Source organism: Schistocerca nitens, chromosome 1 (genome assembly GCF_023898315.1).
Source record: "Schistocerca nitens isolate TAMUIC-IGC-003100 chromosome 1, iqSchNite1.1, whole genome shotgun sequence".
Taxonomy (NCBI): Eukaryota; Metazoa; Arthropoda; class Insecta; order Orthoptera; family Acrididae; genus Schistocerca; species Schistocerca nitens.
This window is the reverse complement of record NC_064614.1, coordinates 780,429,233-780,453,281: the sequence shown is the minus strand read 5'-3', so window position 1 is coordinate 780,453,281 and position 24,049 is coordinate 780,429,233. Positions and strand designations below refer to the sequence as shown.

General features: G+C 43.7%; 1 protein-coding gene and 1 non-coding gene across 2 annotated transcripts in view; both read right to left on the bottom strand.

Annotated features, from left to right (window-relative positions):
- Positions 1-24,049, bottom strand: part of LOC126203490 (acid sphingomyelinase-like phosphodiesterase 3a) — a 1,221,386-nt gene that overhangs the window by 290,526 nt on the left and 906,811 nt on the right. The window lies entirely within an intron of this gene.
- Positions 9,738-9,810, bottom strand: Trnaa-cgc (transfer RNA alanine (anticodon CGC)). The gene has a single exon. It is a non-coding gene; the product is annotated as a tRNA-Ala (tRNA).

Here is a 24,049-nt window from a genome sequence, read left to right as displayed (position 1 = left end):
TATGAAGCACTCAGATGGAGAACCTGTCCTCGGCAACGACGGGAAAGCTGAAGGTGGATGAAGTGTGTAGAGAGTCTATACAAGGGAGATAAACTTGAACGTAATATTATAGAAAGGGAAATGGACGTATATAGGCGATGGTAAATACGATACTGCGAGAAGTATTTGACAGAACTGAAAGATGTAAGTCGAAACAAAGCCCCAGGAGCAGACGATACTCCGTCGGGACCACCGATTGCCTTGGAAGAACCACCCATGACATCTGGTGTGTAAGATGTATGAGACAATTCCAAGAAAAGCCGTTGCTGACAGGTGTGAAAACCACAGAACTATCAGTTTCATAAGTCATCGTTGCAAAATACTAAAGGAGAAACTTTTAAAAGCCGACCTCGGGAAAGATGAGTCAGAATTCCGGGAAATGTGGGAACAGAAAAGCGATACTGACGCTACGACTCATCTTACAAGATAGGTTAAGGATAGGCAAAAATACGTTAATAGCTTTGAAGCACTCTGACAATGTTGACTGGAATTCTGAAGGTAGCAGGGGTAATAAACAGGAAACGAAACGCTATTTACAACTTGTACAGAAACTAGATGGTTGTTAAAGCAGGTGACGGGAATCTAAGGGAAGCAGTATTTGAGAAGAAAGTGACATAGGGTCGTCGCATATCCCCGATGTTATTCAATATGTACGAGTACACAGTAAAGGAAGTTAAACAGAAATTAGGAATATTAATTAACGTACAGGAAAAAAATTGAATTTTTGAGATTTGTCGATGACGTTGTAGTTCTATTAGAGGCAGAAAAGAACTTGGAAATGGACTTCATCTTGAAAGAAGGATATAAGATGAACATTAACAGAAGCAAAATATTGATAATGGAACGCAGTGGAATTAAATCAAGTGATGCTAAGGCAATTAGATTAGGAAACTAGGCACTTAAAGTAGTAGACGTGCTTTGATTTATGGGCATCTAACTAACTGATGATGGCTGAAGTAAAGTGGATGTAAAATGAACCATCACAATGGCAAGAAATTCGTTAATATTAAATATAGAATCAAGTGTTAAAAATGTTGAAATTATTTGTTTGGAGCTTAGCGATGTATGAAAGTGAAAGATGGATGATAAACAGTTTAGACAAGAAGAGAACAATTGTTTCAAATGGGTCTGAGCACTATGGGACTTAACATCTGAGGTCATCGGTCCCCAAGAAGTTAGAACTACTTGCATCTAATTAACTTAAGGACATCACACACATCCATGGCCGAGGCAGCAATCGAACCTGCGACCGTAGCAGTCGCGAGGAAGAAGAGGACATATGCTTTCGAAATGTGGTGCTGCAGAATAATGTTGAAGATTAGATGGGTAGATCACTTAACTAATAAGGGAGTAACGAAGAAAATAGGGGAGACAAGAAGTTTGTAGCACAAATTGACAAAAAAACGGGATCGGTTTATAGCACACATAATGAGACGTCAAGGGGTTAGCAACTTAGAGGTTGGTTGGTTTAAAATGGAGGGGGAGGGGGGGGGGGGGAGGAACCCAACTGCTTAGTGGCTCTGAGCACTATGGGACTCAACTGCTGTGGTTATCAGTCCCCTAGAACTTAGAACTACTTAAACCTAACTAACCTAAGGACATCACACACATCCATGCCCGAGGCAGGATTCGAACCTGCGACCGTAGCAGTCCCACGGTTCCGGACTGCGCGCCTAGAACCGCGAGACCACCGCGGCCGGCCAACTGCTTAGTCATCGGTCACCAACTTAGTGCTAGAGGCAAGTGCGGAGGGTAAAAACCATAGAGTATGACCGAGGGATGAACATAGTAAACAGATTCTGAAGCATGTAGGTTATAGTAGTTATTCGCAGATGAAGAGGCTCGATAGGATAGAGTAGCATGGAGAGCTGCATTGAACCATTCTTCGGACTGAAGACGAAAACAGAGACAATTTAAACCAAACACTTATTTATGTTAACAGCATGCAACACCGATAAGAATATTGGTTTAGATGTTTAGTACAGATATTAAGTCTGCAGTTGAATCCGTGCAGTAGGTCGAGTAACACTTGTGATAGATCATAAACACTGTAAACAAATTAACGTTATTACTGTAAGCATGTGACGGAAATTAGATTTGACATCCAGCCGACAAATACTTTAATCAATAATTGAAGTTAATTAAAATTATCCCTGTGTGAAATTGCAGCGCCGGACAGTCACTGGAGGCACACAACGCGTCGATCGCCGCGACACTTGTGGCGCCGGCGAGAGCGCAGTCTCCAGCCGCGTGCAGCGAACGCTGGCGGAGTGCCCTGCATTAATATTATCGTATTAGTCCGGCGTCAGGTTAATTATTCACGGAGTGCTAATGGTGCAAGGGAAATTGTATAAAACGCTGAAGCAGGAAATACAGCCCCATTAATTTATATTACGTAGGCGGGAAGCGGCGGAAAGTATGTTATTTGCACGAATCTAAAGATACGACAACGCACCGTATCTTCAATTACGCCAGTTTTGCCAGTTATTGGTGTTTCGCCCATACCAGGAAAGCCCGTACGAAAAGAAAATGCTATGCAAATCCATGATGAGTAATGCACAGAAGCTGCGGCGAACTCCGACTATTCATTTAGTTCATCATATTATACTTTTTGGAAATATTAATTCTGATTCAGTGAACTTTTAACAGCAAGAAGCGGAGCTACAATGTGCAGTTCTTCACGAATCTAAAAGTGGGAATCCATAAGAGCATTGCTTTTACATTACTTTGGAATGCACTGAATGCACAATATTTGCAATTAATATTATCGACTCTTATCCCTTCTATCATGAAAAAAGGTTGTATACATGGAAGAACCATGGAGATACTAAAAGGTTTCAGATAGATTATACACTCCTGGAAATTGAAATAAGAACACCGTGAATTCATTGTCCCAGGAAGGGGAAACTTTATTGACACATTCCTGGGGTCAGATACATCACATGATCACACTGACAGAACCACAGGCACATAGACACAGGCAACAGAGCATGCACAATGTCGGCACTAGTACAGTGTATATCCACCTTTCGCAGCAATGCAGGCTGCTATTCTCCCATGGAGACGATCGTAGAGATGCTGGATGTAGTCCTGTGGAACGGCTTGCCATGCCATTTCCACCTGGCGCCTCAGTTGGACCAGCGTTCGTGCTGGACGTGCAGACCGCGTGAGACGACGATTCATCCAGTCCCAAACATGCTCAATGGGGGACAGATCCGGAGATCTTGCTGGCCAGGGTAGTTGACTTACACCTTCTAGAGCACGTTGGGTGGCACGGGATATATGCGGACGTGCATTGTCCTGTTGGAACAGCAAGTTCCCTTGCCGGTCTAGGAATGGTAGAACGATTACGGTTTGGATGTACCGTGCACTATTCAGTGTCCCCTCGACGATCACCAGTGGTGTACGGCCAGTGTAGGAGATCGCTCCCCACACCATGATGCCGGGTGTTGGCCCTGTGTGCCTCGGTCGTATGCAGTCCTGATTGTGGCGCTCACCTGCACGGCGCCAAACACGCATACGACCATCATTGGCACCAAGGCAGAAGCGACTCTCATCGCTGAAGACGACACGTCTCCATTCGTCCCTCCATTCACGCCTGTCGCGACACCACTGGAGGCGGGCTGCACGATGTTGGGGCGTGAGCGGAAGACGGCCTAACGGTGTGCGGGACCGCAGCCCAGCTTCATGGAGACGGTTGCGAATGGTCCTCGCCGATACCCCAGGAGCAACAGTGTCCCTAATTTGCTGGGAAGTGGCGGTGCGGTCCCCTACGGCACTGCGTAGGATCCTACGGTCTTGGCGTGCATCCGTGCGTCGCTGCGGTCCGGTCCCAGGTCGACGGGCACGTGCACCTTCCGCCGACCACTGGCGACAACATCGATGTACTGTGGAGATCTCACGCCCCACGTGTTGAGCAATTCGGCGGTACGTCCACCCGGCCTCCCGCATGCCCACTATACGCCCTCGCTCAAAGTCCGTCAACTGCACATACGGTTCACGTCCACGCTGTCGCGGCATGCTACCAGTGTTAAAGACTGCGATGGAGCTCCGTATGCCACGGCAAACTGGCTGACACTGACGGCGGCGGTGCACAAATGCTGCGCAGCTAGCGCCATTCGACGGCCAACACCGCGGTTCCTGGTGTGTCCGCTGTGCCGTGCTTGTGATCATTGCTTGTACAGCCCTCTCGCAGTGTCCGGAGCAAGTATGGTGGGTCTGACACACCGGTGTCAATGTGTTCTTTTTTCCATTTCCAGGAGTGTATAATGGTAAGACAGAGATTTAGGAACCAGGTTTTAAATTGTAAGACATTTCCAGGTGCAGATGTGGACTCTGAGCACAATCTATTGGTTATGAACTGTATATTAAAACTGAAGAAACTGCAAAAAGGTGGGAATTTAAGGGAATGGGACCTGGATAAACTGACTAAACCAGAGGTTGTAAAGAGTTTCAGGGAGAACATAAGGGAACAATTGACGAGAATGTGCGAAAGAAAAACAGTAGAAGAAGAATGGGTAGCTTTGAGGAATGAAATAGTGAAGGCAGCAGAGGATCAAGTAGGTAAAAAGATGAGGGCTAGTAGAAATCCTTGGGTAACAGAAGAGATATTGGATTTAATTGATGAAAGGAGGAAATACAAAAATGCAGTAAGTGAAGCAGGCAAAAAGGAATACAAACGTCTCAAAAATGAGGTCGACAGGAACTACAAAATGGCTAAGCAGGGATGGCTAGAGGACAAATGTAAGGATTTATAAGCTTATCTCACGAGGGGTAAGATAGATACTGCGTACAGGAAAATTAAAGAAACCTTTGGAGAAAAGGGAACCACTTGCATGAATATCAAGAGATCAGATGGAAACCCAGTTCTAAGCAAAGAAGGGAAAGCAGAAAGGTGGAAGGAGTATATAGGGGGTCTATACAAGGGCGATGTACTTGAGGACAATATCATGGAAATGGAAGACTATGTAGATGAAGATGAAATGGGAGATACGATACTGCTTGAAGAGTTTGACAGAGCACTGAAAGACCTAAGTCGAAACAAGGCCCCGGGAGTAGACAACATTCCATTAGAACTACTGACAGCCTTCGGAGAGCCAGTCCTAACAAAACTCTACCATCTGGTGAGCAAGATGTATGAGACAGGAGAAATTCCCTCAGACTTCATGAAGAATATAATTCCAATCCCAAAGAAAGCAGGTGTTGACAGCTGTGAAATTTACCGAACTATCAGTTTAATAAGTCACAGCTGCAAAATACTAACGCGAATTCTTTACAGACGAATGGAAAAACAGGTAGAAGCTGACCTCGGGGAAGATCAGTTTGGATTCCGAAGAAATGTTGGAAGACGTGAGGCAATACTCACCCTACGACTTAGCTTAGAATAAAGATTAAGGAAAGGCAAACGTACGTTTCTAGCATTTGTAGACTTAGAGAAAGCTTTTGACAATGTTGTCTGGAATACTCTCTTTCACATTCTGAAGGTGGCAGGGGTAAAATACAGGGAGCGAAAGACTATTTACAATTTGTACAGAAAGCAGATGGCAGTAATAAGAGTTGAGGGACATGAAAGGGAAGCAGTGGTTGGTAAGTGGTGAGACAGGGTTGTAGCCTCTCCCCGATGCTATTCAATCTCTATATTGAGCAAGCGGTAAAGGAAACAAACGAAAAGTTCGGAGTGGGTATTAAAATCCATGGAGAAGAAATAAAAACTTTGAGGTTCGCCGATGACATTGTAATTCTGTCCGAAACAGCAAAGGACTTGGAAGAGCAGTTGAAAGGAACGGACAGTGTCTTGAAAGGAGGACATAAGAGGAACATCAACAAAAGCAAAACGAGAATAATGGAATGTAGTCTAATTAAGTCGGGTGATGCTGAGTGAATTAGATTAGGAAATGAGACACTTAAAATAGTAAAGGAGTATTGCTATTTGGGGAGCAAAATAACTGATGATGGTCGAAGTATAGAGGATATAAAATGTAGACTGGCAATGGCAAGGAAAGCGTTTCTGAAGAAGACAAATCTGTTATCATCGAGTATTGATTCAAGTGTTAGGAAGTCGTTTCTGAAAGTATTTGTATGGAGTGTAGCCACGTATGGAGGTGAAACGTGGACGATAAATAGTTTAGACAAGAAGAAAATAGAAACTTTCGAAATGTGGTGCTACAGAAGAATGCTGAAGATTAGATGGGTAGGTCACATAACTAATGAGGAGGTATTGAGTATAGGTGAGGAGAAGAGGAGTTTGTGCCACAAGTTGACTAGACGAAGGGATCTGTTGGTAGAACATGTTCTGAGGCATCAAGGGATCACCAATTTAGTACTGGAGGGCAGCGTGGAGGGTAAAAATCGAAGAGGGAGACCAAGAGATGAGTACACTAAGCAGATTCAGAAGGATGTAGGCTGCAGTAGGTACTGGGAGATGAAGAAGCTTGCACAGGATAGAGTAGCATGGAGAGCTGCATCAAACCAGTCTCAGGACTGAAGACCACAATAACAGCAACATCCCTACCATAATAACTTGGACATACGACTTGCCTAAGAATTAGGCTAAAATACAGGGTTATCTCTTTTAATTTGGTACTCACTTACCTAAAGAGAATTGAGCTGATAATATACTTTTCGCAAGATTTCATGACACTGCCTTCCGGGATTTTGAATATCGCTTGGCTTCGTTTTGAGTTCGTGGCGCGGAACGGAAATAATGTAGGTGGACCAGCGGCGCTTTGGGAATCATTTTAAAGACATACGGGCCACAAGTTATAAATCAACTGACGTAAGTGTCGTTGACAAAGGCGAGATTGATACGGCCCGAAGCCTGGGAACGAGAGACCTAGAACTTTGTCTGCTGTTCATATACTGCTGTCGTGAGCATGTATGGAAAGTAGATGAAGCACGGTCAAAACAGTGAGTGGGCGACAAGGTATTTGCCGTTCCTGCCACACCACAGAACAAGCTCGGAGGCTTGATCGCCATGTAAAGCAGGATATGTGGCTATGTGTGGCCGATTTTCCGACAGAGTACAATGCTGGTGCTGTCACAGATTGTACGGAACACGTAGTTCAGCGGATGTTACTGAACACGAGCCTCCACAGCAAACGACCTCTACGTGTTCCACAAGCTGACCCAACGACATCGTTACTATTGCAGTGAGCACGGGATAGTCGAGAATGAACTGCGTACGAATGGGAACGTGTTTCCTGGTTCGAATGAATCACGGCGAACAGCGGCTCGCAAAATAAACCGCAATACAGATGGAGCCTGGCGATGCCTGTGTTAAGGGAGACATTCACGATGGGACCCGTGGCACTGTTCACGCAACTGATGTTTACACGTGTGTAAAAGACTTCCATTGGACAGCGCTTGTACGTCTGTTTGACGAATAATTGGTACATGCAAATCTACTCCAGATTTAGTTGCATTGTAGTAACAAATAATTTCTGGCTTATATTTCATGGTATCATTTTCAATGGAATGATGCATTGAAGACACAAGAATTACTGCTGTGTGCTCTGGTCGCGACTCTGGTCAGGATTCTGGAGGATGAGTATTGTTGTAGAAGGTAAAGAAGTAGCCTTGCGCATATTTAATAATGTATGTTAATTGTAATTTAATTTGTTCAGAAAAAATGCCCCCAATTATAATTTTTATAATACACTCCTGGAAATGGAAAAAAGAACACATTGACACCGGTGTGTCAGACCCACCATACTTGCTCCGGACACTGCGAGAGGGCTGTACAAGCAATGATCACACGCACGGCACAGCGGACACACCAGGAACCGCGGTGTTGGCCGTCGAATGGCGCTAGCTGCGCAGCATTTGTGCACCGCCGCCGTCAGTGTCAGCCAGTTTGCCGTGGCATACGGAGCTCCATCGCAGTCTTTAACACTGGTAGCATGCCGCGACAGCGTGGACGTGAGCCGTATGTGCAGTTGACGGACTTTGAGCGAGGGCGTATAGTGGGCATGCGGGAGGCCGGGAGGACGTACCGCCGAATTGCTCAACACGTGGGGCGTGAGGTCTCCACAGTACATCGATGTTGTCGCCAGTGGTCGGCGGAAGGTGCACGTGCCCGTCGACCTGGGACCGGACCGCAGCGACGCACGGATGCACGCCAAGACCGTAGGATCCTACGCAGTGCCGTAGGGGACCGCACCGCCACTTCCCAGCAAATTAGGGACACTGTTGCTCCTGGGGTATCGGCGAGGACCATTCGCAACCGTCTCCATGAAGCTGGGCTACGGTCCCGCACACCGTTAGGCCGTCTTCCGCTCACGCCCCAACATCGTGCAGCCCGCCTCCAGTGGTGTCGCGACAGGCGTGAATGGAGGGACGAATGGAGACGTGTCGTCTTCAGCGATGAGAGTCGCTTCTGCCTTGGTGCCAATGATGGTCGTATGCGTGTTTGGCGCCGTGCAGGTGAGCGCCACAATCAGGACTGCATACGACCGAGGCACACAGGGCCAACACCCGGCATCATGGTGTGGGGAGCGATCTCCTACACTGGCCGTACACCACTGGTGATCGTCGAGGGGACACTGAATAGTGCACGGTACATCCAAACCGTCATCGAACCCATCGTTCTACCATTCCTAGACCGGCAAGGGAACTTGCTGTTCCAACAGGACAATGCACGTCCGCATGTATCCCGTGCCACCCAACGTGCTCTAGTAGGTGTAAGTCAACTACCCTGGCCAGCAAGATCTCCGGATCTGTCCCCCATTGAGCATGTTTGGGACTGGATGAAGCGTCGTCTCACGCGGTCTGCACGTCCAGCACGAACGCTGGTCCAACTGAGGCGCCAGGTGGAAATGGCATGGCAAGCCGTTCCACAGGACTACATCCAGCATCTCTACGATCGTCTCCATGGGAGAATAGCAGCCTGCATTGCTGCGAAAGGTGGATATACACTGTACTAGTGCCGACATTTTGCATGCTCTGTTGCCTGTGTCTATGTGCCTGTGGTTCTGTCAGTGTGATCATGTGATGTATCTGACCCCAGGAATGTGTCAATAAAGTTTCCCCTTCCTGGGGCAATGAATTCACGGTGTTCTTATTTCAATTTCCAGGAGTGTATAAAGTAACTCTTTAAAAGAAAAGCATTCATTTCAATCTCCAATGCATTATCATTGCTTCCAAGAATATATATATATATATATATATATATATATATATATATATATATATATATATATATATATATATATATACGCCAGCATTGCACGAAACTGTGTCGAAGAATGTATAATTAAGAGCAGATATAATTGCAGTTTTATTGAGGTATGAATTTTTACTTTTTTATTCAGAATACAGGACCGAAGGTCAGCGCTGCTGTCCTTATAAAATTTACCAGATATTATTATTTCTGTTAGGAGGTTACATTTCGTTCATGGTTCATTATTTAAATAATATTATTGTGTTTATGGTCAATTTTCATCCCTTAATTTTGGGCGGAGAGTTTACGCTTGGCTCCATTTTCCATTTTAATCCCATAATTTTACTGTTTGGAGGTTACACTTGATGGTGGTGGTGGTTGTTAGTGTTTAACGTCCCGTCGACAACGAGGTCATTAGAGACGACGCGCAAGCTCGGGTTAGGGAAGGATTGGGAAGGAAATCGGTCATGCCCTTTCAAAGGAACCATCCCGGCATTTGCCTGAAACGATTTAGGGAAATCACGGAAAACCTAAATCAGGATGGCCGGAGACGGGATTGAACCGTCGTCCTCCCGAATGCGAGTCCAGTGTGCTAACCACTGCACCACCTCGCTCGGTGGTTACACTTGGCGAACCTGCCAGGATCGTACTTCTTTGTGAATCTTCTGAGAACTAGTCATATATCTGCTCTTATTTACTGAAATGTAGTTTGCATCTGGCGCAACGCATTTACTAATTTGTCGGTATTTCTTTCACAGGTCATCGGCAATTTGTTGCTCTTTGTTGTATTTGTGTTTGTTGCATTTTGCATTGTCTTTGTTTCATTTGTGAATAATTTTGATTAGTGAAAAATGACGTGAGAAACTGTTAACAGTACATCACGATGTGCAATGAGTGAAATAGCTGATTCTAATAATTTGACCGATAGTACTTGCGACACGCAGTGTAATGATGACAATCCTCCATTTACAGATAATCAGTGCATACCGACCACTTGCAATGATTTTTATCCTAATGATGAACAAACGAATTCAATTGTGTCCTTTGTTAATTTAAAGACAATTGATGATGCGGGACGTTCTGTTACAATGAACGCTGCCCAGCTTGACACACCTGGTTTGCAAAATTTACGTAACGAACAGACAAATTTTTCTAACGAAAATGAACAGGAGGAGGAGGAGGAGATTAGTGTTGAACGTCCCGTCGACAACGAGGTCATTAGAGACGGAGCGCAAGCTCGGGTGAGGGAAGGATGGGGAAGGAAATCGGCCGTGCCCTTTCAAAGGAACCATCCCGGCATTTGCCTGAAGCGATTTAGGGAAATCACGGAAAACCTAAATCAGGATGGCCGGAGACGGGATTGAACCGTCGTCCTCCCGAATGCGGAAAATGAACAGTATACTCAAAATACGACAGAATTATTTAATTCCGATTTAGTGACCAACAGTGTACATCTGATTGGCAAACCTTTTCAAGAATTACAGAATGACCAATTGGTTATACAAAACGTGACAATTGCAGGTATGCCATCAACCAACACAGAGGATAGAGTAGGTAATATTGGCTTGGAACAAATTATGGCATTATTGCTACAAATCAATGAAGATGTCAAACGTCGGAATGAAATGCAAGATAACTATTACAAACAACATAATGAAAATTTCAAACAATTCAGTGAAGAACTAAACAACAGTTTCAAACAACTTAATGAAAGTTTCGACAACCATTTCAAACAACTTAATGAACAACTTAATGAAAGTTTCAAACTGTCGAATGCAAAACACGACAACCTTAACGAACAGAACAAACAACTTAGTGAACAGATTACAGCCGTTACCGTGGAACGTCATGATACTAAAGAACAGTTACGTGACGAAATTGAGGCTGTGGTACGAACAGTAGTGACGAAACTAGATCAGTTGCACAAGAATTAAATAATACTCATGTAACCACAACAGAATCAATTAGAGATGAAATTAATGCAGTCACTGAACAATGTTCAGAAAACGCAACACAGATACGCGACGAGTTTAATTTAAAGTCACCACAACTTTCACACACTATGGATATGGAAGTCGATAAGAAATGTGAACAACAGAACAAGCAAATTGACGAACGTATTACAGTGACAGAAATGAAAAATGTTTCAGTCACTAACACGTCACAGCGTACGGCACATTCCGATCATTTCTCACACTCGTACAGCCAGTATAACTTAAGTAATTTACAGAAACTACGTGACTTAAAATCCGAAGAGACACAGACAAATAGATTCTCATGCAATGCTGAACCTGTTCACAAAGTCAGAGACGATAACGTTGATTACGAGCAATTTTTATCCGTAAGAAAATCTAAGGAATTTAATAATGACAGAGCACAGGTACACGCTTTGAACCGTATACGACAATTTATTTTTGTACTTTCAATAGCATTGCCTGTAATGCAGAAACTACAATTAGCATGGATACAGCAATTTGTTTTTGAATTTTCACCAGCATTGCCTGAAACGCAAAAGCCAAAATTTATTTGTAGGGGTTCATTACGCTTTAATGAATATGTGCCGTAGCGTGCACAGGGCCCCAAGCCGTAGTAGTGCTGTTTCATCTTTAGTTTTCTGCACTGCTGCCTTCTCTTCTACTATCCTTTATATCTATCTGAATAGATCTTTAACTATCGCTCTATCTAGGATTAAGGAAGAGTAAAGAAACCCGATAAGACAAGATTTACCGAAAGTGACAGTTCTCTTTAGACACTCCCGAAATGGCAACTGCCGCCGCAGTTTTAATAATAGATAAAAATTGTAATCATCAGTATGTATAGCATTTTCAGCAATCGTCTAAATTATCAGCAACAGAAACCACATTTTTAGTAATAATAGAGGTTTTTCTTCGCAACAGCAACAAAACCAACCGGTTAGCATACCTAACCAACAATGCAGTCTACAAGGTCAACCAAGCTTTAATGTTTCGCCGCGTACACGTACAGCGTCGGCCCCAACAAATAGTAACGCACAGCAACAAGGGAATCAGTACGTACAGAAAACACACTATTTCAATTCCTATCGCAGTGCACCGTATAGAAATGACTATCATGACAGACGTAAAAATAATGAGCACAATTTTCAGCGTACATTTAATTGCAGTCTATCTTATCAGCAGCAAGAACATCCGCCACAACAAATAATCATGAATGAACCAGACAGTAGGTATCATCCAGAACGTAATACGTCAGGAAGAAATAACAGAACAGTACAAATAGTTGAAATGCCACAGAATCCCCCTGAAAATAATAACACGTTAGATAGAATTTGACTAGATACTGTACAAATTGCATCTTCCAGCAACGCAAGCAATACTTTTGACACGCAGAATCTTGTTCACGAAAACGTTATTTGAAACATGCTTTGTTGAATGCACCACTTTTATCGCATCCAGATCTTACTAGAGATTTTTCCATTGCTACCGACAGTTCTAACGCCGCTTTAGGCGTACATATTTTTCAGGAAATGGAAGAAGATGGTTGTACAGTAATTAAAAACATCGCTTTTGCAGGTCGCATTCTGTCACCTGCTGAACGAAATTAATCTGTTACAGAACTTGAAACATTATGTGTTGTATGGGCTTTTACCAGATTTAGGCATTTTCTTTATGGAAGACACACTACCGTTTACACAGACCACAGAGCGATACAATTTTTACTTTCGGCTAAATTTACACACGACAGATTAAGTAGATGGAAACTTTATTTGCAGGAATTTAATTTTACAATTGTTCACATTCCTGGTACACAAAATATTGTAGCAGATGCACTATTCCGTTCTCTCAGTAACAATCAGCAAGACATCGCAACCAACTTCTGCAAAGCAAATTTCAGCGTCATGTACATTCAACAAGTTGCATTTGAAAATTTCATTTCGTGTCACTACAAGACATAGCACAAGACCAGAGTAAAGACAACGTATGGAAAGAAATCAAACACATTTGGCAAGATAGGAATAATGTTACCATTAGAAACCATTACACTGTACGCAATGACATTCTGTTTCGCCGCTTTCATCCTGACAGCAACAATTGGTTATTATGCATTCCTGACGAACTTGTTAACAAATTAATCTCGTATACTCATTTAAGTTATGCACATTACGGAGCTAGAAAATGTTTTCTTATACTGAGACAGAACTGTTATTTTACCAACACGGAGAAACGAATTCAACGAGTTTTAGCGTCATGTAAAATCTGCCAGACAGCTAAATCAGATACGACTTCACGTATTCCTCCATTACATCCCATTGTACCTGTTAAATTAAGACACATGGCCGCTGTAGACATTTTTGGTCCGATTCCCAGAACTAATAGAGGTTTTTGCTACATCTTTGTCGCTGTTGAACTTACTTCAAAATTTGCTACCTTCACTCCGTTACGCAAAGCTACTGCTAAAACAGTTTCGAAAGCATTTATAAAACATTTTCTATTTCATGTAGGGCATGTGTTGAAAGTAATTTCCGACAATGGACCACAGTTTCGATCTGCTATATGGACACGTATGTTACGAGCTAGAAACATTTCTCCGGTCTATATATCCAGGTACCACGCTTCTTCGAACCCTTGTGAACGATTAATGAAAGAAATTGGTAAACTGTGTAGAATATACTGCCATAAAAACATATTGATTGGGACACACACATACTCTCATTCCAAGATGTAATTAATTCCATACCAAATGAATCTACTATGCTATCTCCGTCTGTTATACTGAAAAATGTTGAACCACCTAACAAAATTAAAGAATTAGTAACATTTCCTACATCTCGTCGACTACGACACCATGAAACAATTGACATTGCGCTGAACAACATCAAACGTGCCGCAGAGCGCCGGAGAAGACAGCAAAAACAGGTTTGTATACGCCGTGACTTTCACATTGGACAGAAGATATTAGTACGTGCACACTATTTATCCAATAGAGGAAAAGGTAGGTGCAGTAAATTTGAACTTCTATACGCAGGTCCATATCGTATTCGCAGCATTCCTCATCCCAATGTAGTACATGTCGAAACTTTGAGAACCAGAAAAACCAAAGGGAACCACCACGTGTCGAACGTCAAACCTTTATATTGAATGAAGATACTTTATGATTTATCATACTGTAATGCTATTTCCTAATTTTTTATGACCGCTTATGCAATTATATTCACGTGAACACCTACTGATGATTATCGTAATTTTTTCTTGGCAAGTGCCCGGCAAGGTAAGGTTAGCAGATCGCTTTTCTTGTCGTTACACATCAGACCGTGCATATTTTTCCAGATGAACTTACACATTTTATGACCACTTATGCAATTATATTTATGTGACTACTTACTGATGATTGTCGTATTTTTTCTTGGCAAGTGCCCGGCAAGGTAAGTTTAGCAGGTCGTTTTTCTTGGCGTTACACATCAGACCGTGCATATTTTCCATTTTTCATGTATGTAAGATTGTTTTCCTGTTTTGTTTGTATGCACTATGAAATATTTAAGATATAACAAACACAAGTTGACTTTAACATTTTGCCTTATGATAGCTAAACATCGTGTTGAAGGTAAAGAAGCAGCCTTGCGCATATTTAATAATGTATGTTAATTGTAATTTAATTTGTTCAGAAAAAATGCCCCCAATTATAATTTTTATAATATAAAGTAACTCTTTAAAAGATAAGTATTCATTTCAATCTCCAATGCATTATCATTGCTTCCAAGAATAAAAAAAAAGTATATATATATATATATATATATATATATATATATATATATATATATATATATATATACGCCAGCATTGCACGAAACTGTGTCGAAGAATGTATAATTAAGAGCAGATATAATTGCAGTTTTATTGAGGTAAGAATTTTTACTTTTTTATTCAGAATACAGGGCCGAAGGTCAGCGCTGCTGTCCTTACAAAATTTACCAGATATTATTATTTCTGTTAGGAGGTTACATTTCGTTCATGGTTCATTATTTAATTAATATTATTGTGTGGGTTTATGGTCAATTTTCATTCCTTAATTTTTGGGCGGGGAGTTTACGCTTGGCTCCATTTTCCATTTTAATCCCATAATATTTCTGTTCGGAAGTTACAAGTTCCCGTCTGGGGCTACGGTGGCCAGCGGAAGTGTTAAAACTCAGATGAGTGTTCCTGGAGCCACTATGTAGCAATTTTGGACGCTTGCGGTGTCACATGTCCTGCTGGAATTGTCCAAGTCTGTCAGAATTCACAATGGGCATGAATGTATGCAGGTGATCAGACAGTATGCTTAGATACGTGTCACCTGGAACAGTCGCGTCTAGACGTCTCAGGGGTCCCATATCACTCGAACTGCACACACCCCACACCATTAAAAAACCTCCACCCGTCTGAACAGTCCACTGCTGACATTCAGCGTCCATAGATTGATGACATTGTCTCCACAGCCGTACACGGCCATCCGCTCGACACAATATGAAACGAGACGCTGCCGACCAGGCAACATGTTTCCAGTCATCAATAAATCCAATATCGGTGTTGACGGGGCCAGGCTAGGTGTGAAGCTTTGTGTTGTTCAGTCATCAAGGGCACACGAGTGGGCCTCCGGCTCCGAAAGCTGATATCAACCATGTTTCGTTGAATGGTTCGCACGCTGACACTTGTTGATGTCCGAGCACTGAAATCTGCAGCATTTTTCAAAACAGCTGGACTTCTGTCACGTTGAACGGTTCTCTTCAGCTGCCTTTGGTCCCGTTCTTGCACGATATTTTTCCGGTCACATCAGTGTCGGAGATTTGTTGTTTTATCGGATTCCTGATATTTACGGTACACTAGTGAAATAGTCGTATGGGAAAGCCACCACTTCATCGCTACCTTGGAGATGCTGTGTGCCATCGCTCATACACCGACTGCAACACCACGTTCAAACTCACTTAAATCTTGATATCACGTCATTGTAGCAGCAGTAACCGATCGAACAAATGCGCCAGATGCCTGTTTTCTATACAGGATGTTACAAAAAGGTACGGTCAAACTATCAGGAAACATTCCTCACACAAAGAAGGAAAACATGTTATGTGGACATGTGTCCGGAAATGCTTACTTTCCATGCTAGAGCTCATTTTATTACTTCTCTTGAAATCACATTGATCATGGAATGGAAACACACAGCAACAGAACGTACCAGCGTGACTTCAAACACTTTGTTACAGGAAATGTTCAAAATTTCCTACGTTAGCGAGGATACATGCATCCACCCTCCGTCGCATGGAGTCCCTGATACGCTGATGCAGCTCTGGAGAACGGCGTATTGTATCACAGCCGTCCACAATACGAGCGCGAAGAGTCTCTACATTTGGCACCGCGGTTGCGTAGACAAGAGCTTTCAAATGCCCCCTTAAATGAAAGTCAAGACGGTTGAGGTCAGGAGAGCGTGGAGGCCATGGAATTGGTCCGCCTCTACCAATCCATCGGTCACCGAATCTGTTGTTGAGAAGCGTACGAACACTTCGACTGAAATGTGCACGAGCTCCATCGTGCATGAACCACATGTTGTGTCGTACTTGTAAAGGCCCATGTTCTAGCAGCACAGGTAGAGTATCCCGTATGAAATCATGATAACGTGCTCCATTGAGCGTAGGTGGAAGAACATGGGACCCAATCAAGACATCACCAAAAATGCCTGCCCATACGTTCACAGAAAATCTGTGTTGAGGACGTGATTGCACAATTGAGTGCGGATTCTCGTCAGCCCACACATGTTGATTGTGAAAATTTACAAATTGATCACGTTGGAATGAAGCCTCATCCGTAAAGAGAACATTTGCACTGAAATGAGGATTGACACATTGTTGGACGAACCATTCGCAGAAGTGTACCCGTGGAGGCCAATCAGCTGCTGATAGCGCCTGCACACGCTGTACATGGTACGGAAACAACTGGTTCTCCCGTAACACTCTCCATACAGTGACGTGGTCAACCTTACCTTGTACAGCAGCAACTTCTCTGACGCTGACATTAGGGTTATAGTCAACTGCACGAAGAATTGCCTCGTCCATTGCAGGTGTCCTCGTCGTTCTAGGTCTTCCCCAGTCGCGAGTCACCAAGCGACGTGGCGCAGTGGTTAGACACTCGACTCGCATTCTTGGAGGACGACGGTTCAATCCCGCGTCCGGCCATCCTGATTTAGGTTTTCCGTGATTTCCCTAAATCACTCCAGGCACATACCGGGATGGTTCCTCTGAAAGGGCACGGCCGACTTCCTTCCCCATCCTTCCCCAATCCGATGAGACCGATGACCACGCTGTCTGGTCTCCTTCCCAAAACCAACCAACCAGTCGCGAGTCATAGGCTGGATTGTTCCGTGTTCCCTAAGACGCCGATCAATTGCTTCGAAAGTCTTCCTGTCGGGACACCTTCGTTCTGGAAATCTGTCTCGATACAAACGTACCGCGCCACGACTATTGTCCCGTGCTAATCCATACATCAAATGGTCTTCTGCCGACTCCGCATTTGTAAACATTGCACTGACTGCAAAACCACGTTCATGATGAACACTTACCTGTTGATGCTACGTACTGATGTGCGTCATGCTAGTACTGTAAAGCAATGAGTCGCATGTCAACACAAATACCGAAGTCAACATTACCTTCCTTCAATTGGGCCAACTGGCGGTGAATCGAGGAAGTACAGTACATACTGACGAAACTAATATGAGCTCTAACATGTCCACATAACATCTTTTCTTTATTTGTGTTTGAGGAATGTTTCCTGAAAGTTTGGCCGTACCTTTTTGTAACACCCTGTATAGGTGTTGCAGATCGTATCGCCGTATTCTGCCTATCTACATATGTCTGTATTTGAAAGCGGATGCCTATGCCAGTTTCTTTGGCGCTTCAGTGTATAATTCGTAAGCCACCCTACTGTTGGGGAAGAGGGGGGGGGGGGTACTGCTGATACCACCGTCTGTTCTCCTTTTCTCTGTTCCATCCGCGAATGGCGAATAGGAAGAATGATTGTCAATAAACCACGGCATTACTTGTAATTTTCCGGATATCCTCGTTGTGATCAGTTCATAAGACGTATGTGGAAGGAAGTAATATGTTGACCGACTCTTCTCGCAACGCACTCTCTGGGAATTTCAGAGGTAAACACCTCACTGATGCGCAACACTTCTCTTGTAGCGTCTGCCGTTACTATTTGTTGAGCATCTCCATAACAGTCTCGCACCAACTAAACGATGTCATGACGAAGCATGAAAGTCTTCTTTGGATGTTCTCCATCTGTATTAATTCAAAGCGGGAAGGGTCCCAGACAGAAGACAATACTCAGACAATACTTAAGTGTTCGTAGGACAAATGTGATGTAAGCCACTTCTTTCCCGAATGAGGTATGTTTCCTTAAGATTCTTCCAATGAATCTCTGCCTGGTGTCTGCTTTTCCTATTGTATGTGGTCATTACATTTTACGCCGCTAAGTATGGCTGTTACTTTTTCCAAAGAGTTTTCCTCAATAACACAGTTGAACAGTAATGGATCTCTCCGTCTATTTATCATAGTATGTTACATTTATGGACAGCAGCTCCGAAAGCAGCAAGACTTGAATGGGCAAAAAAACTGCAGAAACTGGACAGTGGAAGACTGGTAGCATATAGCGTGGCCCGAAAATTGACGATATTAGCACTTTTTAAGTAAAGGAAGGCATCGAGTGTATAGACGTCGGAATGAGTTGCTTAGCCTGCGGTGTGCATTTTGTCTCCCACTGGATACAAACACAAATTTTCCTTACGCGCACGATAGTTGGGTCCTGCTACGTGGTGCTCGGAGTGAAGTTTAAACTGGTGCGAAGTATAGATACGAACCGTACACGTCGGGAGAAGGAGATTTGTGTCTCCACCCTGCAAGTTACAATTTCAGAATAGATGCCAAACTCGTCGTAAGCAATATAAAGGTAGACCCACTTGTATAAAATTCAAGTCTGTAGCGAAATAACCAACACAATTTCATAATGGCACATAATGCAGCGACTCATGTGCAGTATGCGAACTGATTTGCCAACCGTGGCGGCTGAGAAAATGAAGGTTTCGACCATCTGCCGTCCGTAGCTCGTGGTACTGCGGTAGCGTTCTCGCTTCCTGCGCCCTGTTTCCCGGGTTCGATTCCCGGCGGGGTCAGGGATTTTCTCTGCCTCGTGATGACTGGGTGTTGTGTGATGTCCTTAGGTTGGTTAGGTTTAAGTAGTTCTAGGGACTAATGACAATAGATGTTAAGTCTCATAGTGCTCAGAGCCATTTGAACCATTTGACCATCTGCCGCTGGTGGCCTCTGCACCTGCGCAGCTCCATACTCTAACCTTTGAGGTGACTAATGGATCCGATCTGCATGTGGTTGCTGGCTGCTGAAACATCCTCGTCGCTGCTTGAATTCAGGAAGGAGGCGATTTTGCGATGTTTTGCCATAGTGTACAGCAACGTCTGCTGCAACATTATCAGTGCATCTTCTTGTTCAGTAGGCTATGGACACTCACGGCCTCCAAGATGACATCATTCTTGTCTGAAAAATATATAGGCACCCACTCGCACCTCGACTGGCTTATTTGATCATCCACTGCATTAATCGACGGTACAATCGGTGTACCATCTCATTCAGCGGCCAGCACTGAGGAAGAAGGAGCTCCTTCAGTACGGCGAGAAGGCGTGTGGATCATTCGTGTCAAAGTGCGAGCTGCTGTCGAGGTTCTTGGTTCAAATGGCTCTGAGCACTATGGGACTCAACGTCTGAGGCCATCAGTCCCCTAGAACTTAGAACTACTTAAATCTAACTAACCTAAGGACATCACACACATCCGTGCCCGAGGCCGGATTCGAACCTGCGACCGTAGCAGTCGCGCGGTTCCAGACTGAAGCGCCTAGAACCGCTCGGCCACACCGGCCGGTGCCGAGGTTCTTGGGCAGCTTCTCACTGAGAAGCAGAAAGGCGGTACTTTAAGCGTGCACCTTGGAAGGGGAGCTGCGGCTGGCAGCTCGAGCGCCAGGAGAAGGGGCCGGCTGGCGTTGCCTTGGTCCCCGAGAAGTCAATTCCTTTAGAGTGCACGGACGCTGACCGCCACTTGCTTTGGTGTGTCCTGTACACAGGACTCCCTAAGGAAAGCAACGATACTTTGCAGAGTGTCATAACGACGGTTGGTGCTATTTAGACTTCATCTCGAAGTCTCGCTTGTATTTGGTTAAAGCCGCTGCACGTTTTGTGTTTCGATGCTAACTGTCCAAATACGTACACAGTTGCTCATCGTATTCGGTCAGGGGACTTGCCAACTGCCGTAACGATAAAACAGTGACGTACGCATATCGAACGAAAAGAAACGTTAGTTAAACTATTCAAAGTAATACGGTTACCTTTTGCTGGTGTATGGTAGCGAATGTTGGACCCCGACATCTGATCAGTTACGACCAATCAAACCATCAGAGATAAAGTTCTACCACTTTCTAGCGGGATATTCATTGTTGGACCATAAAAGAAATACCGATATTAGACAAGAACTAAGTGATAAACCTATTTAAAATTTAAGCGAAAAATACCAACTGAACTCAGAAGACAATTTCCAACGTTTGTCTACTTGTAGAATAATTAAAGTCGCGGTGCTAATAACCCAATTAGTCAGAGGAGCGAACGTTGGGCGTCCCTTAAGTAGATGGCGTGGACAATTTTGGGGCGGTGTAGCCCAAATGCCTAATCCTTGAAGATGATGATGACATTGATGATGATGTTTGCATCGGTGAAATCCAAGAGGTGTCATGCGACATCCGCTAGTAGAAGCTAATGAAAATGGCTAGTGTGGCTGGCAGCTATTTGGAGACCTAGGCCTCGAGTTCTGTTACTGAAAAAGTACTTTCCTCGCTGGAAGGACTGGAACTTCAGCCTTCTTATTCCAACGAAGGAGCTACGTCAATGAGAAGTAGCAGCTCCAAAGTCTAGAAAGCTGACAACGGCCAGGAAAGTGCTGTGCGAGCACTATGATCCTCCATACCATATCCGAACGACGTGATTGGCAGAGGACGGCATGGCGGTCGGTCGTCACTGATTAGCCCACCTGAGACACAACGATGGCGTTGGGTTCGCTTTTGGTTGGTGTACTGTTAACTGCCTACTCCCTTTAAGTAGCACAGGCACCAGTATCTAACGGAGTTATATAGCGTGCATTGGAAAAATCCATAGCTAATTAGCGGTTGGCTGATTGGGATTCTTTATTATGGGTTTCTTCCAAGACCACATTCGATTATTTTAGCTTATATTTATGTATACTATGGAAATCTGTGTCAGATTTTGTAAGAGATTTTCTGTGTGGTAAATTCTTTATACAGTGTGATACAAAACTCATGTCGCATGGGACAAATATTGTGACGAGGACTGCACCGAAAAACTTTCTGAGGTGCTGGTATGGACTGAAATAAGAAAAAAATGTCGTGTAAACAAGGGCTGTAAAGTGCATACCTTAAGAGCTGTGAGCACGTGTTCACTTCACAATAGTCAAGATGAACAAGTGCTCATACTTCGTAAAGTATGCATTTTAGATCCCTTGTTTACACGTATTTTTTTTCTTGTTTTGGTCAATACTACCTTCTGTCGAAGTTTATCTGTAGTGCTCTAGTTCATCTACTTGTTCGATGGGATAAAACTTTAGAATCACCTTGCTCGTGCGTGGTTTACGCACTTGCTTCTTGCATTTAATTTTTTCTGTGTAATTTCAACAGGAATTGTAAAGGCAATATTATTCAACTAGAAACTCTGTGAAGTACTTCCCAAATCTTATTTAATTTTACTGTTATTTAAATTATGATTGGCTCTTACACACATGAAAAACTTTCCACTATTGTTCTGCATAGTTAGCAAATCAGAATTAGTTATAATGTAACATATATAGACTGTGTCTTACTTGTGTTAAATACAGTAGCGTGCGTGAGAATCAGAGCGAGTATTATAAAGTGACAGTGTTATGAAGTAGAAGTATTATTAAATAAAGATAGCTTCATGTCGGTGTGGCTAATGACCATGGAAGCGAATGAAGATAGTCTTGTTCTGGGTATTAGCGAAGAACTAGGGAATAAATCAGTGCTCATCGCAGAATAGCGGGTGAGGCTCGATCTTAACAATTCTCTTCTCAATTTATTTCTAATCTTATAGACCAGTTGATAACGTGTCGGAGAGAAGCCAACAGGCATCGCAACAAACCTAGTCTACATACATGGCGACTCATTACGAATTTGGATGATTGCGAGATTTAGCTCTTCGCCGAGATAATTCTAGTCCCCGCTTGTCGAGGATACTCACCTTATCTTCGCAACAGATTATATGAAGAATTTTAAACGCATGTATTTTATGGCAGACAATGCAGCCTTACAAAACACAATACCAAATACAAGACGTAAAACTGAGTAGGCAAACAAACGTAATAGCAGGGTTGTATCATACGTTGGTCACCAGTGGCACTACTTACAAGAATCTGTTTGAAAATTTTTGTATTACCAATATTATATTTAAATTTAAAATTAGTAATTATTTCGGTGTTTCTTTTTCATGTCCATTTACTGAAGACGAACTGATGGCAAAACAAAATACAATTTGATGTTAGCAAAGAAAATTGTCTGTAAACATTTCTGAGAGCCACTCGGTTGTCTACGAAAAGTTAGTGCATAATTCCATTTCTCACTCTGCTAATTCTTAAGTGAATGTGAAGGGTACCTATAACTATAAGAGAGGCAATTTTTTTTTTCTTTTCATGTGTTAGCAGTGTTGTGAATTGGCAGGAGCCAATTCACGGGGTTTGGAGGAAGCCGAAAGGCACGCGTTTAAGCTCACGCAGGCTGGCGTGAGGTCTGGAACAGGTAAAGTAATTATACTATCAAGAAAAGTACGTAGCTGCTGGAATACTTAACTTAAATCCATAATTGGTGAACATCGGTCTGACTGTACATGCATCCCAAGATAAATAACAAATGATAATGGCGCCTTGCTAGGTCGTAGCAAATGACGTAGCTGAAGGCTATGCTAACTATCGTCTCGGCAAATGAGAGCGTAATTTGTCAGTGAACCATCGCTATCAAAGTCTGCTGTACAACTGGGGCGAGTGCTAGGACGTCTCTCTAGACCTGCCGTGTGGCGGCGCTCGGTCTGCAATCACTGACAGTGGCGACACGCGGGTCCGACGTATACTAACGGACCGTGGCCGATTTAAAGGCTACCACCTAGCAAGTGTGGTGTCTGGCGGTGACACCACAAGCAGTATTGTGTATTGAGACCGGGGACCGAGAAACGACGTAGAGGCTTCGTCCCGCCATAGCCCTCAGAGGTTTACAACCCCACAACAGGCCAAAGCAGTACACCCACCCCACCGCTGCCCCACACTGAAAATAAGGATATTGTGCTGTTCGGCCACAAGTGGACCCCCATACCCCCTTGCCCCACAGGAACGTCTCATACAAGATGAGTGTAACCCCAAGTGTTTGTGTGGTGGAGTAACTAAGTAACTATGGTTTACACATACATAGAGACAGTGTTTGCGCAGCAATCGCCGACATAGTGTAACTGAAGCGGAACAAGGGGAACCAGCCCGCAATCACCGAGGCAGAGAAAAACCGCCTTAAAAAGCATCCACAAGCTGGCCGGCACATCCAGCCTCGATATTAATCCGCCAGGCGAATTCGTGGCAGGTACCGGCACGCCTTCCCGCTCGGGAAGCAGCACGTTAGACGGCGCAGATATCCAGGCGGTCATATTAGCAGTAGTTGGCGCATTGAAACTTTCTGCATATTTTGTTTACGAAATCGATAGCAGACCAGAAGCTTCGTTAGATT